The sequence below is a fragment of the Neofelis nebulosa genome, chromosome 2 (assembly GCF_028018385.1).
Source record: "Neofelis nebulosa isolate mNeoNeb1 chromosome 2, mNeoNeb1.pri, whole genome shotgun sequence".
Taxonomy (NCBI): domain Eukaryota; kingdom Metazoa; phylum Chordata; class Mammalia; order Carnivora; family Felidae; genus Neofelis; species Neofelis nebulosa.
Window position 1 is genome coordinate 98,975,679 of NC_080783.1, and position 13,102 is coordinate 98,988,780.

At 36.4% G+C, this 13,102-nt stretch overlaps 1 long non-coding RNA gene across 2 annotated transcripts; it reads right to left on the reverse strand.

The window, feature by feature from the left end:
• Positions 1–299: 299 nt before the first annotated feature.
• Positions 300–12,791, reverse strand: LOC131503796 (uncharacterized). 2 transcript variants are annotated; one of them, XR_009257611.1, is made up of 4 exons: positions 12,443–12,791; positions 7,004–7,151; positions 797–936; positions 300–515 (listed from the first exon to the last, which is right to left on the reverse strand). It is a non-coding gene; the product is annotated as an uncharacterized LOC131503796 (long non-coding RNA). The 2 variants fall into 2 exon arrangements; XR_009257612.1 differs by lacking the exon at positions 12,443–12,791 and adding an exon at positions 11,170–11,324.
• Between the last annotated feature and the right edge of the window lie 311 nt (positions 12,792–13,102).

Here is a 13,102-nt window from a genome sequence, read left to right on the forward strand (position 1 = left end):
GAATTATAGTAAAAAAATGTGAGCAGAGAGGGAGAGAGAGGCAGATTTCTTTTGCACGGGGAAAAAAAAAAGTATAAAGTGGTTAGAATCCGGGGAGTTGAGAGTATCCCTTTAAACTGTGGTACTGCAATTGATCTCTGTATGTTTTCTGGTATCCGTCTCTTTGAAAGGAGAATGAGAGCCAAGATCATTGGCTGTACTCTAAAGCTGTCACATCTCAGTACTGAAAAGGTACAGTACAAGTGAATTGCAACAGTCTGTAGCTTTCTTTTCCATATCGTCAAGAGCTTTGAGACTGATGAACCAAATGAATGCTTTATTTAGGGCTGAGATACAGATCCCTCCAATCTGACAGCGTTTCAGCCTCCGGAGTGAGAAAGCAGCAGCAGCAGAAGAAGCAGAAGCAACAGCAGTAGCAACAGCAACAGCAGCAGCCCCTGCTCAAGTCCAGTAGAGGAGACTTGATCACCAATTCACCCTGGAAGTCCACCTGGGATCGTGCGCTGTCCAGGGTCCTGAAAAATGAACCAAACGGCCAGCGTGTCCCATCACATCAAGTGTCAACCCTCGAAAACTGTCAAGGTAGGAACCCAGGTTTCCTTCTTCCCTCTGTTTCTGCATATGTATCTTCATTCATCTACTGAACACATGAATGTTGGTATGGCAGGGCACTGACAGTGAAGACAGCTAGTTGCTCTGAGTTTAAATGAAAGATTGGATCTAAGTAAAGAGTTTAGTTCTGTTTGTATGTGTGTATAGACTGGAGAGAGTAGTTTTCACTTAACAATTCATTTACCTTGATGACTTTTGCTTTTTTGATTGAGACTCTATCAGTGGTATATTTTAGGAAGAAAGTTTAGTGAGCTTTGAGCTTCCAGAGGAGTTTTTATTCCATGTCCGTTTTCTTGATGAAATTGGTGAAGAATTTGCAAACTGCTGAAAACAGATAATATTAAATTGAATACAAATTTTATAATAGCATTTCATTGTCATATGGATTTGGGACTTCTTATACTTTTCATAGAAAAACATATTCATCATTGTGAGTGTTGAACTGTTGGTTATACTAAAGCCACTATAGTGATGGAGTATGAAAGTCTATAGAGGGAGTATACAAACATATGCTATTATCTAAGCCATCATGTAAGGGAGGTGATTGGGGATGCCTTTTAATACAAGTGCTTGTTTTAAATTTGAGGCTTATTTGACATGGCTAAAAGAAAAGGATCAAACTTGGAATTTGACTGTTCTGTTTTAGTTTTAAGTAATGTTTATGCTATCCTCTTTGCTGTTATTTTGGTGTTCTTACTTAAAAGGAGACTTCTTAAAAACAGATTTCAAATGAAGGATTTATTTTGTCTTGCAATTTATCTGTGTGGATATTTTGCATCCTGGGAGAAAGTGATGGGCTCCTTTGGAACTCTTTCATGGAAAAAAAACTGATAACCTGATAGATCATTTTTAGTAACTACAATCTCTAATTCACAAACAGTTGTATGTCTTTTATTGAGATTCCAAAATTCGACATGACTGGCTTTTTGTGCTTATGTTACTTTTGGTTTATATCTCAGGTCTTTGAAAATACTGCATAGACTGTCATTAGAAAATATAATTTTCAGCAGTAAGTTTTTTTCTTGTGAACTTACCTACCCTTTGTCAGTCTTTGAGTTATAAATGTACCATACACTGAACTCCATTTATATGCAATTATTTTTAAAAGCAATGAAGTCTCCAGGATGTATCAAGTGATATATAGTTAGACTCTCAGCATATATAAACATATAAAGTTAACTGTAACCATAAAGAACTAAAATTCAGATAATTTTCACCATCTCTAATGGCAAAAGCAGTGCCTTTCTCAGCACTGAATTTTTTGTATGGTGTCCAAGTTTAGAAAGAAAATACTATGCTTTAGTATATAAGTTTTCCTCTGCATGTCACATTCCCATATATGTCATTTATGTAAGCATACCATCACTGAACAATGACTAAACAGTACATATATGACACTCCACATTGTGATATATAAACTCTGGTGGGAAATATGTGTTGTAGCCTGAAGTGGGATAGAATTATGAACTAGCTATCTACCTTTGAGTATGTTTGGAAACCCATAAAATGACCAGCAGCTTTCTGTTTAAGTGTTTGAGGTCACAAGAATCAAATGTTTTATTTGCCCTTTTATTTATTGGATAAGGACAAATGAATGCTACTTTCTGGACTTAAAATTACTTTCCTTATTGGTCCTCTGGCATTGACTGCCCTCAGACAAACTGTGAAGGCAGAAAAAAAAAAAAAACGTTTCTAGTCTAAGGGTTTTGCATCATCTTGCTGATCTTGCAGATGCTCTTTTTTTTTTTTTCATTCTAACTGCAGCCATTGAATTGAAATGAAAGGCATCATAAAAATTGGACAACCCACCACTTAGCAATGTATTACATTAATGGCTTAATGAAGAAATCTTGAATCAAAGCACTGGATGATTTGGTTAATTATACAAGTTAAGTTCTTTTGTGTTGTCCCCACCCCCCATATTGCTCTGGGGAGCAAAAGATGCTTGTGATGTTCATAAAGTATATAAAGTTGCAAGCATTGAACTATTAAGGGAGTAATTACTTGAGTATTTTCCAATTTGCAACAGTAAAAGGGGATGAGTGGAAAAGCTTTCTTACTTCAAATTATGTGCTCAATTATGAAACATTTATGGCTTTTGGAATTTATACTAAAAATGGCTATCTATATTTAGGTAATGCATTACCCTATGAACACAATGCGGCAACAACCTAAGGAAAAACCCTGAGATGAGAGGTTTTTGGAAAGCTATTAGATACTGGAGCTCAAAAGACATTTTGGATTTTTGGAATATATTTTCTTTTTTTTCAAGCATGATTTTTTTTTTTAGAGTTAATTTTCCCCTCACTCTTAAAGTTACTATCTGAAAACTTTAAGCAAAACTCCCTTATGGAATCTGATTGGCCTGCAGGTAATGATAAGTGACCCACTTTGGGGCTCCAGAAATATCCAGATACTTAATAACTTGTAAATTGCTCCATTTTGGAAATTCTAAAACCTCTAGGGACTCCCCCCACCCCCTCACAGTTCAGAGTAATAATCCTCTAGGGAATTGTTCCCCCTTTTGTCAATGTAGTAAACGCTGACTGTTCCTTCTCTTGACAGTTTAACTACTGCTAAAAAAGAATGCAATGGGAATGAACAAAAATGAATTGCTTTGGCTAAAAATAGCTTTAAGGGCCAAAATGTGTGGGAGGAGAAAGAACAGGTGTGTTTATATGTCGTTTCTCCAGCTGAAGTTTAAAAAGTGATGATATCTGCAGTGAGTCAAATTTAGCGGCTGCTGCCAGTGAAAGCTGTTTGTGGTCAGAGTGGTGGCAGAGCTGAAGAAGGAGGCGTTGGGAGGAGTCATGATGTAATAAAATGGTCAACATTATTCAGGTTGCTTGACATTTGTTTTTGTCATTCTGGCCGTTCTCCAGCTCTACCAGTCCCTGACACATTTGTCCTGATGTACTTGAGCAGGTATGTTCCTGTAGTCAAAACTGATAAGAGAACAGAGCAGAGGAAGTCAAATTAAGGTGTCAGATCTCTTTGGACAAAATGTTGAATGCAATGCACTCATAAAACCCTCTCTCATTTTAGAGCTTGAAAAGCAATAAAGCTTTTCCTGAAATGATTACAAATCTTACCGTCAAGGTAGCAGCACTCTAAAAAAAGAATCTTTGAGATCTGTAATGGAAAGTTTTAGGGACAATCTGGGAATGCTAAATACAGATCTAATCTTGGCTTATTATAAACTTCATTTCTGAAAAATTGTCCCCACTTTAGGCAACAAACTTGGTTTTTTCTTCCCTGTCTTAGCTTCTCTTGGTTAAACTGAAAGCAAATTAAATCTTCCAGTCAAATCTCTGAACTTCGTTTACTTTTACTTTCAGCAGAATTTCAAATTTAGAACTTTGCCTTAAAAAAAGTGAGAGAGTTTTTTTTTCTTTTTTCATATTTTAATAGAAATCATTCACCCATGTATTTCTAAGGGTAGTAGAATGGTCCATCTTTTCTCTGAAGTTAGAAGTTGTGTGTGAATCCTCAGGGTGCGTGATTCCTCGATCAGGAATCATACCTATTTTATTTTATTATCGAATTTCAAAATATAGTGCACAATATTTCTTTACTTTTCTCATCTAGTGACTCTTTCATATCAATGTCTTTTCTTTTTTTAAGACAGACATGGGTTATTCTATCACTACCTTCACACTCAGGTTCCCAGATTCTCAGATCTGTGTAAATGGATCCCAAAAGCTTCTTTTTAAAAATTTATTATTTATTTATTTATTTATTTATTTATTTATGTATGTATGTATGTATGTAGGTATGTATGTACATACGTACAAATTCCTGGACAAATAGCTACACATTTTTACAAAGTGTATTTAAAAGTGTATTTAGGATTTTCATTTTCTTCAGAGTAGAACATCTATGAGCAGACAAATACTTTTCATGACAATTTGATTGTCTTTATATTATAACATTGAAGTGTTAGGCAAATACAGACATTTTCTCTTTACCACCTCTAATCCACAGCTCCATCCAAAACTGTTGTGTGTGAAACAGGAGATAAAATTAGGTAGTAAAAGAGGATGAACATCTTCTCATATGTACATTTTTTATTAAATCTGTGTGCCTGAGGGCATGGTCATTAGAAAATAATTTGTGTCTTTAGCCATTGGTATTTTGGAGTGTAACATTGTGATAAGTTGGCATGGTGAGAATAATTTGGAAATGTACCAATTGACACCACTTTTTACTGATTGGTAATTCCACACTCCAAGTTTAAAGGATGGATACCACATCCATATTTCCATGGCACTTCAGCTGGTGTTGCATTTTGTCTTAAAGAGTATTTCATAATTGCATCCACAAAAATTTGGAAATATAAAGAGTATATAAGAGAAAATTCCACCTCTTTATGTCATTGCAATATGCAAAATGTACCTCTCAAATATCACTATTACATGAAATTCTAGAAGAGTATAATATGCTTCTATAGTGTATTTTGACTTAGGGATTCTTCTTGGTCTTTATTCTAAGGACTTTAGTCATAAGGAAAAAAATAAAAAGAAACTTTATTACATTATGATCTCAACACAGACTCAGAAGCACTAAAGAAAGAGTTATCATCGTTATTCAATGAACCCTATGGTTCCATTTGGCAAGGTACAGATTTTTCTTCAGCATTAGGAGAATGGGCCATTCTCTTAAGTGGTGATATTTGAAGCCGAAAAAGTAGACTTACAAAAAATTAGAATGGAAGACATTGTATGTGTGAAAAATTTTTTCTCCCTCTTCGAAATGGTCTACATCTTTTTAATTATTCGGAAACAACTTCCTCATATGCTTAAGGCAAAAATCACAGCCTGTGATGACCATGAATAGGACCACAAGTTAGAAATTCTGCTAATGACCAATTTATAGTCATTTATAGTTTGCATTTATGCTAAGTATTTAAATTTAAATACTTATTCTATAGTCATTAGAATAATGACTGTAGATCCTACTCTTTAAAGGAAGGATTAAATGTTTTTATATTTTTAGTAAAGAGTGACATTGTTATAAAGATGGGCTAGTTTTCTATTTTATTCATTTTTTCTTAATAAAATATAAAGTTTCTTTCTTATTCAACATTTAAAGTGTTTGAATTGGCAACTTTTACTTTGAAGAAGTATTATAATATAACATATTTTTAGTTAAATTTGAACTTTGAGAAAATATTTAGTAGTATTTCATTTGCTTCTTGGAAAAATAGGTGTTAATAATTTCCTAGAAACTCATGTTTTGCTCAGGTAGCAAAGACATTTTTAGTGACAAATTTGTGATGACAAATCACTAATTTTCACTGAAAATACATAGTTCAACAAATGTAGCATGGAATAAATAAGCTGTGGTAGTGCTTTCAAAATGTGGTCCCTGGGCCAACAACATCAGCATCCCCTATGAACTTATTAGAAATGCAAATTCCTGAGCCCTACCCAGATCTAATCTACTAGAAATTCTGGGGATAGGAACCACCAATCTGTTTTTGACAAGCCTTCTGGGTGATTTAATGCACATTAAAGTTTCAGAAATCCTGTGCTAAAGAACTACAAAATAAGACAAACTTGTTCTATAGTCCCCCTGTAAGAATTGTCTGTGTTTGAGTATCACAGGTGGAGTCTGAACAATTTCAGAATGATACTTAGGATTATGTAATAATGTGAATTGTATGAGAGCTGAGATCTCTTCAGGTATATATCTCTTTTATCCCTTATAGGGCTTTCTTGATACAAAGCACTTCACACAATAGACTTTGAATATATATTTGTTGATTATTAAGTGACTGTTAAGGTCTATCATCTCTAAAATGAGCTAAATAAAATTTTAAGACCTTGTTTAATTGGTAACCTAGTGGGAAACCTTGTTCTGTCTTTTAAATTCACAGCACATTTCTTTAAAAAAAAAAAAAAAACTATTGAGATTTTGTTTGGCTTTCAATGGTTCTGTTATCTGATTTGGTTTGAGGGCATTTGGTAATAAACACCTTTTGGTAACTATGGAGATAGTCACACTAAGCAGAAAGTATGTTAGGCAGTTTTCTCCCTTCTTGCCATCTTCATCTGAAACTTGGCAAAAGAGTCTTAGACAGGAATATCACCATAACCTTTCTCCTTTCATTTAGCTATTGGATATGTGCCAGGTTGGTAGGATAGCACTGGAAGCAGTATACCACAACTGAAACAAACAGGTTTATCATTTGTAAACCTGACCTCCTCTGGACAGACCCAGCATGGTATTACATTAGCAGAACCAATTTAACTTAGGTGATAAGCCTTGAAATAAAAGAAGTTTACATTCTGAACAACTTTATCTCTTGGAAATTTTTTATAGGATTCAGGTTTTTGTTTGTTTTTTACAGTTAGGATTGGGAAGAAAGATCCATTGCATGCAGTCTTACCTGATATGTACAAATGGAGTGTAGGGCAGATTGGATAGGTTTTCCTTTAGAGGGTCATCCTTAATTTGAATTCTCATTCTCTCTGTATTGCAATGGATCATGTAGCCTTGGGGGAAGGCTATTAACCCTGTTCAGGCTTTTCTTCTCACTAGCAGAAGGGCAATAAACTTAAATTATCTACCCAAACAAAAATGCTATGTAAGTGCTTTGTATTATAATTTGTTCTAGTAGCAATTTTTAAGGGATATGACATTTTCATAGAGAACTGTATTGTAAGAATCAATTTTTATGACATAAAAGCTAAGAATTTTATTTGCAATTATTATTAACTATAATGATGATAAAAACTCATTTTGAAGTCACCAGGGAGCTGAAAAGTATCTTCTAATATTGTAGTAACATCTGCAAGATCTCATCATGGATCCGTACCAGGAAGGTAGGGAAAGAAGAATATTGACTTTAAATGCTATCTAAAGGACTGATTAATTCAATAAAAAGTGCAGCTACTCATCCTGGTGCTTAACTACAAAAATGGAAGATACCTAGCTGCATGGATTGTACATGTGATTGAGTTGAGGAGAAATATATCATGCTGTGTATATAGCCTTCCTACTATCTCTACACCCATTGTTTCCTTTGCTTGTTCTACACTTCCACCAAATGGTCCTTTTAATAAACCCTATTTTTACTTCAAATCTCAAACAGAATATTCCCAGTTCTCTAATTCCCTTAGGCAGTAGTCATGGTCTCAACTAATCACCTATGTTTTCACGTAATCTTCTCATTGCCTGCTTCATAACAGGTAGTCTTTTTAGGTATAATTATTTGTTTCCATGTAAGTCTTTCTACTACTACTCTTCCCTCTACTGCTCTTCAAGGGTCTTTGTCTTTATTTTTGGCAACTTTAGTGCCTAGTGCTAATCCAGGGTATAACAGGTCCTCAATTAAGATTCTTTGAATGAAGGAACAAAGAGGGCTATGAACTCATTTGTCTTCCTAAGAAATGCAGTCTGACTTTGGAGTTCAGAAACATATTAGTCTTCCTTAACCTAAGCTGAACTGAACATTTTACTTTAAAGTATGTAGGCAACATTTGGAGAGATGACAAAGGGGCCTCAAGGATTGTCACAATAGATATGCTAATTCTCTTGAGAAAGAGTGGTTTCTGTAAGTCAAAAATAGGTTTCACATTACAAGTATCTTTTACATTAGGGTTGAGGAAAGTCTGTCCAAATAGAGACAATCTTTGCCCCTCTGTTTTGGAACCTGAGTTAGCATAGCAGATACAAGTTGCTGTTGATTTTAATGGATGGGGCCTTGTAGGGGAACTATTAGCTTTGGCCCTGTAGTGAGACTCTTTCTCATCAGAAACCTTAATTTTCAAGATGAATCACTGCTGCTGGGTTTAAAAACACCACTTCTCACAACTCTGGTTTCTAGGATTTTCCCCTAAGAAAAATGGACTCCACTCTATTTTAATGGAAAATAAATAGCATAAAAGTACTTATTGTATTTAGCGTATGGGCCCTTTACTTGAATAATTTTTTTCAGACAATAAAGGAATTAGGGTAGGGAAACTATGCCAGGCAGGTATTCTTGACCAAGGAAGGGCAGCTGTAGTAAAATTGTATAAAGGTATAATGGATAGAAGCTTGGACTTACTTTTTCATTATTTTAGTCATTTCACATTTACTGGAAAAAGACTCAAATAGAACAGCACTGCTTGTTTTTAAGGAGCACAGCCCAGGATGCAAACTAATACTATTATAATATAAAATTCGGGGCGCCTGGGTGGCTCCGTCGGTTGAGCGGCCGACTTCGGCTCAGGTCACGATCTCGCTGTCCGCGAGCTCGAGCCCCGCATCGGGCTCTGTGGAGCCTGTTTCAGATTCTGTGTCTCCCTCTCTCTGACCCTCCCCCGTTCATGCTCTGTCTCTCTCTGTCTCAAAAATGAATAAACATTAAAAAAAAATTTAAAAAAATTAAAAAAAATAAAATGATAAGTGCTAGGAGGGGTAAATATAAGGTTTGAGTGGCATTTACAAAGCCCAAACCAGATACTGTATAGGAGTTAAATTAATTCTTTTTTAATTAAGAAGAGGGGAAGAAAATGTTTCAGACACAGACAAACCTGTGCAAAACATGAAGAAACAAGGCACTGTAACTGTCCTGAAAGCATTTATTAGTTGAGTGTGACTATGTTATATAATATAAGTGATCAGGATCAGTGAAGAATGAGGTTTCAAATACATGAAAGGGCCTGGACTTTGTGTTATCTCTGAGAATTTGACTTTACTCTGAAGGAAAAGCTTAAAACCAAATATTTCAAAGACAAGATCTAAATTTGGGACCCAGTTTTCTGACCTTGGGAAGCACTCCTAAGGTTTGTGTCTTTAGGCAGAAAGTGAAAATGGTCACACATTGCTGGTCTATCTTCAGGATGATCCAGGTACTAAGATATTATTAGCCAGACAGGTGTTACTAAAGGTATATCTTAATAAGAACAAAAGGTTTTTTAACACCTTGATTTTATACCACCCACTTTCATGAATGCTAATAATAGCTGGTCTTTAAAGGCTTTAATTTAGTGGTACCTTTTTAACCCAGAAGAATTTTTTCTGACTAATGACAATCATTGGACTGTACCAAAATATTTCTCTTTAGTATTTGGAGATAACATACAGATAATCATTTTCCTGGCATACTGGTAAGTAATGGTCTTTTGAGTAGTACCAATGCCTCATTACTGACCTCTGTTAGTGGCATTGGATTTAAGCATAAAATATGCCTGGGAATTTCAGATGCAGAGGTGAGAAAGCTCTTTCCTTCTTAGTCTCCTGATTACATAAGCCATATGTTGTCTGATACAGACACCTTGGGTTTCTTGAAGGATTAGTTCCAATGGTCTCCCTCAATAGTTCAGAGCATTTTTCAGAGGAGACAGAAAATACTAAAGTACACTTGATGTGCAACAGTTCTACAACCATAAAATTTTAAGTGTTTCTTAGTGATACCAGATGAGAAAGCTGAGGATTAAAAAGGGAAAGTGGGGGGGGGGGCTGGGTGGCTTAGTAGTTTAAGTGTCCAACTCTTGATTTCAGCTCAGATCTTGATCTCAAGGTTGTGACTTCAAGTCCTGCATTGGGATCCACACCAGAGTGAAGCCTTGTTAAACAAAGGAGGGGGAGAAAAGTAGGGGTGCCTGGCAGGCTCAGTCAGAAGAGCATTTGACTCTTGATCTCAGGGTTATGGGTTTGTGATCCACTTTGGGTGTAGAGATTACTAAAAAAACCCTTTTATTTATTTTTTAATGTTTGTTTATTTTTGAGAGAGAGAGAGAGAGAGAGAGAGAGAGAGAGAGAGAGAGAGAGAGAGAGAGAGGAAACGCAAGGTGGGTTGGGGCAGAGAGAAGGGACTGGAGGATCCAAAGCAGGCCTGGACTGACAGCAGTGAGCCCAATGTGTGGCCGGAACTCACGAACTGAGAGATCATGATCTGAGCCAAAGTTGGATGCTCAGCTGACTGAGCCACCCAGGAGCCCCAAAATAAATAAACACTAAAAAGGGAAGGTAGGTGAGGTGCATCCTTTTAAACAAGAACTACCCTGCCCCCTACCACACAAACATCACAAAATAACAGAAAACTCCAAATGAAATGGTTAAAGGAATCAGAAAAAAAAATAAGTTCACAAAATGAAAAGACCATTTGAGGAGTCTGTTAATTCAGTGCCAAAATAACATGACCTAGGACCCAGGTAATTCGCACCATTCTGCGTTGTCTTTCTCAGACTAGCTTCTGTCATGGTCAGTACGTGGCTGTTCCAGTTAGATAATTGGACTGCAGACATGGCAACTGAAAATATTGTGTGGGCAAAGAGAAATTTCTTTCTTGAGTTTTTTTTTTTTTAAAGAAAGAATTCCACACAGATTTCTCCTCAACTCTTGTTGCCTAGAGTTAAATCTTACACCATTTTTTTTTATTCAGTGTACTTGAAGACACACATGCACATGGTTTAGTACAGGAATGAGGAGGGGGTTATCCAAATAAAAATGGGTTCCTTTAGAAACAATGAAGAAGGTTGCATGGTTTGGACAGAAAAGCCAAAAATATGTACCACAGTGATGAGCAGGAAAGATTTTAGAATTTGATGGATAAGTAATACATACCATACTGTGAAAGACAGGTGATGCAATGATATAAGCACTGTCTTGACATGATGTAATAAACTCAAATATCATATTGTCTCTGATTGCTTCATAGCAACGACCTCCTCTGTGACTTTAGAACAAAAGGATGGGAAGAGAGAATCACAATATTATCTTATTCGGGTAGCCTTTTCTCCTTTTACACTAGATGATTCCATGTTCAATCAATTTGCTTTGTATTGTCAAATGTTTGTTTGTTTGTTTTATATGTCTTTGGGATCTTTTCGCTTTGCAGGTGATGAGTTTGGGATGATGAGGGGAAATTATTATATTCTTCATCCAATAAATAAGGTTGCTCAAGGCCTATCATAGTGACTTCTTCTCTGGTTTCTCTAGGGACTTGGTATTCTGAAGTCCTCAGGAGTATTTATTTAAACACTAAATGCCTCCAAGGTTAACAGGTAACATATATATTATGGTTAGATGCAAATTGGAAGTATGGTAACTGGAGAGGGCATGCCTTACCTAAAGGCATATCAGAACAAGGCTCACTCCCCTTTCCAAAGAAATATCTTGGAGGGGTGTTTTTGAGGAAATGATAGATTATATGGGATCACCAAAAATATTTTCAGGGAGGGTTGGGACATCTGGTTTGTAACTTCCAGCTGAGTGGTGTTATAAATACCATGGGTTTGTTTATTTATTATTATTATTATTATTATTATTATTATTATTACTATTTTATCTGAGAAAGAGAGAGAGAGAGAAAGTATAGAAAGGGACAGAGGGAGAGAGAGTCTTAAGCAGGCTCCATGCTGAGGTTCCAACCCATGACCTTGGGATGATGACCTGAGCCGAAATCAAGAGTCATTCAGGTGCCCCCCAATCCCATGGATTTAATTACCAAATGCTGAACACCAGCAGACTGTGTGTCTCCCACCCAGACCTCTCCCTTCTCCTCTATTCTTGGATGCTGCTCTGTACTCAGGATTCTCACTTAGATGTCTAATAGAAACCATAAACTTTTTTAATATTTCCTGTTTTCATGTTTCCATCACTAATAAACCATAAACCATCAAGACTTTTGATTGCTACTGCCTACCCCTTTCTCACATCATGTCAGAGCATCTTTTCAGAGACTCAGACTAGAAGTTGGTTTCTGCTAAGATTCACCTTTCTTCTCTTCATCACCTAGTCCATCAGAGAGTTCTGCCTATTCTACCTCCTAAATGTATCTTTAGTCTTGCCACTCTGTCCACCTCCACCACCATCACCAAACTCCTTGCACATTTACCTGAATTATGGCAATGACTTCAGTGGGCTCCTGGCTTCCAGAATACTTTATCACAATTAATTCCCTACTTAATAACCAAGTGGGTATTTAAATTTTTCCTCCAATCACCTTGTACACCTGGTTTAAACTTTAGCATTTCTTTTAGAAAACAACCCCAGAGCCTTCACTTTATCCTGACCACCCTGCATTATCTGGCACCTGTTCTTCTTTCTGACCATATTGTTTCCCATTGTCTGTCCTCCTGCTTCACCTCATGACCATTCTCCAACCAGGCTGGTCCCTTTCTGACTCTGAAACAAGCCAAGTTCTTTGCCAGATGAGAGCCTCTGTGCTTGATATTCCCATTGCCTGGGTACTCTTTTTTTCTGTCATGTCTCATAGCACCTTTTTAGTTTCAACCTAGGCCTTTGTGATGAACTTGGCTCAACTAGGTGTGGTCACCTGTATGTCAGTGCTGCAGAGGCTGATAGCCAGCCATGGTAATTACCTTGCTTTATGGGGATAGCGCTCCTCTCAAAGTTTCAAGATCTTAAATACACGAGGCTCTCTTCCCTACCTAGAGGCTTTAATCTTTGTTATATTTCCTATCAGAACCCTGACTGTTCAGGGTTTTATTTTATAAAAGCATTCTGTATTCTAGTTTCTAATTCTTTTCTCGAT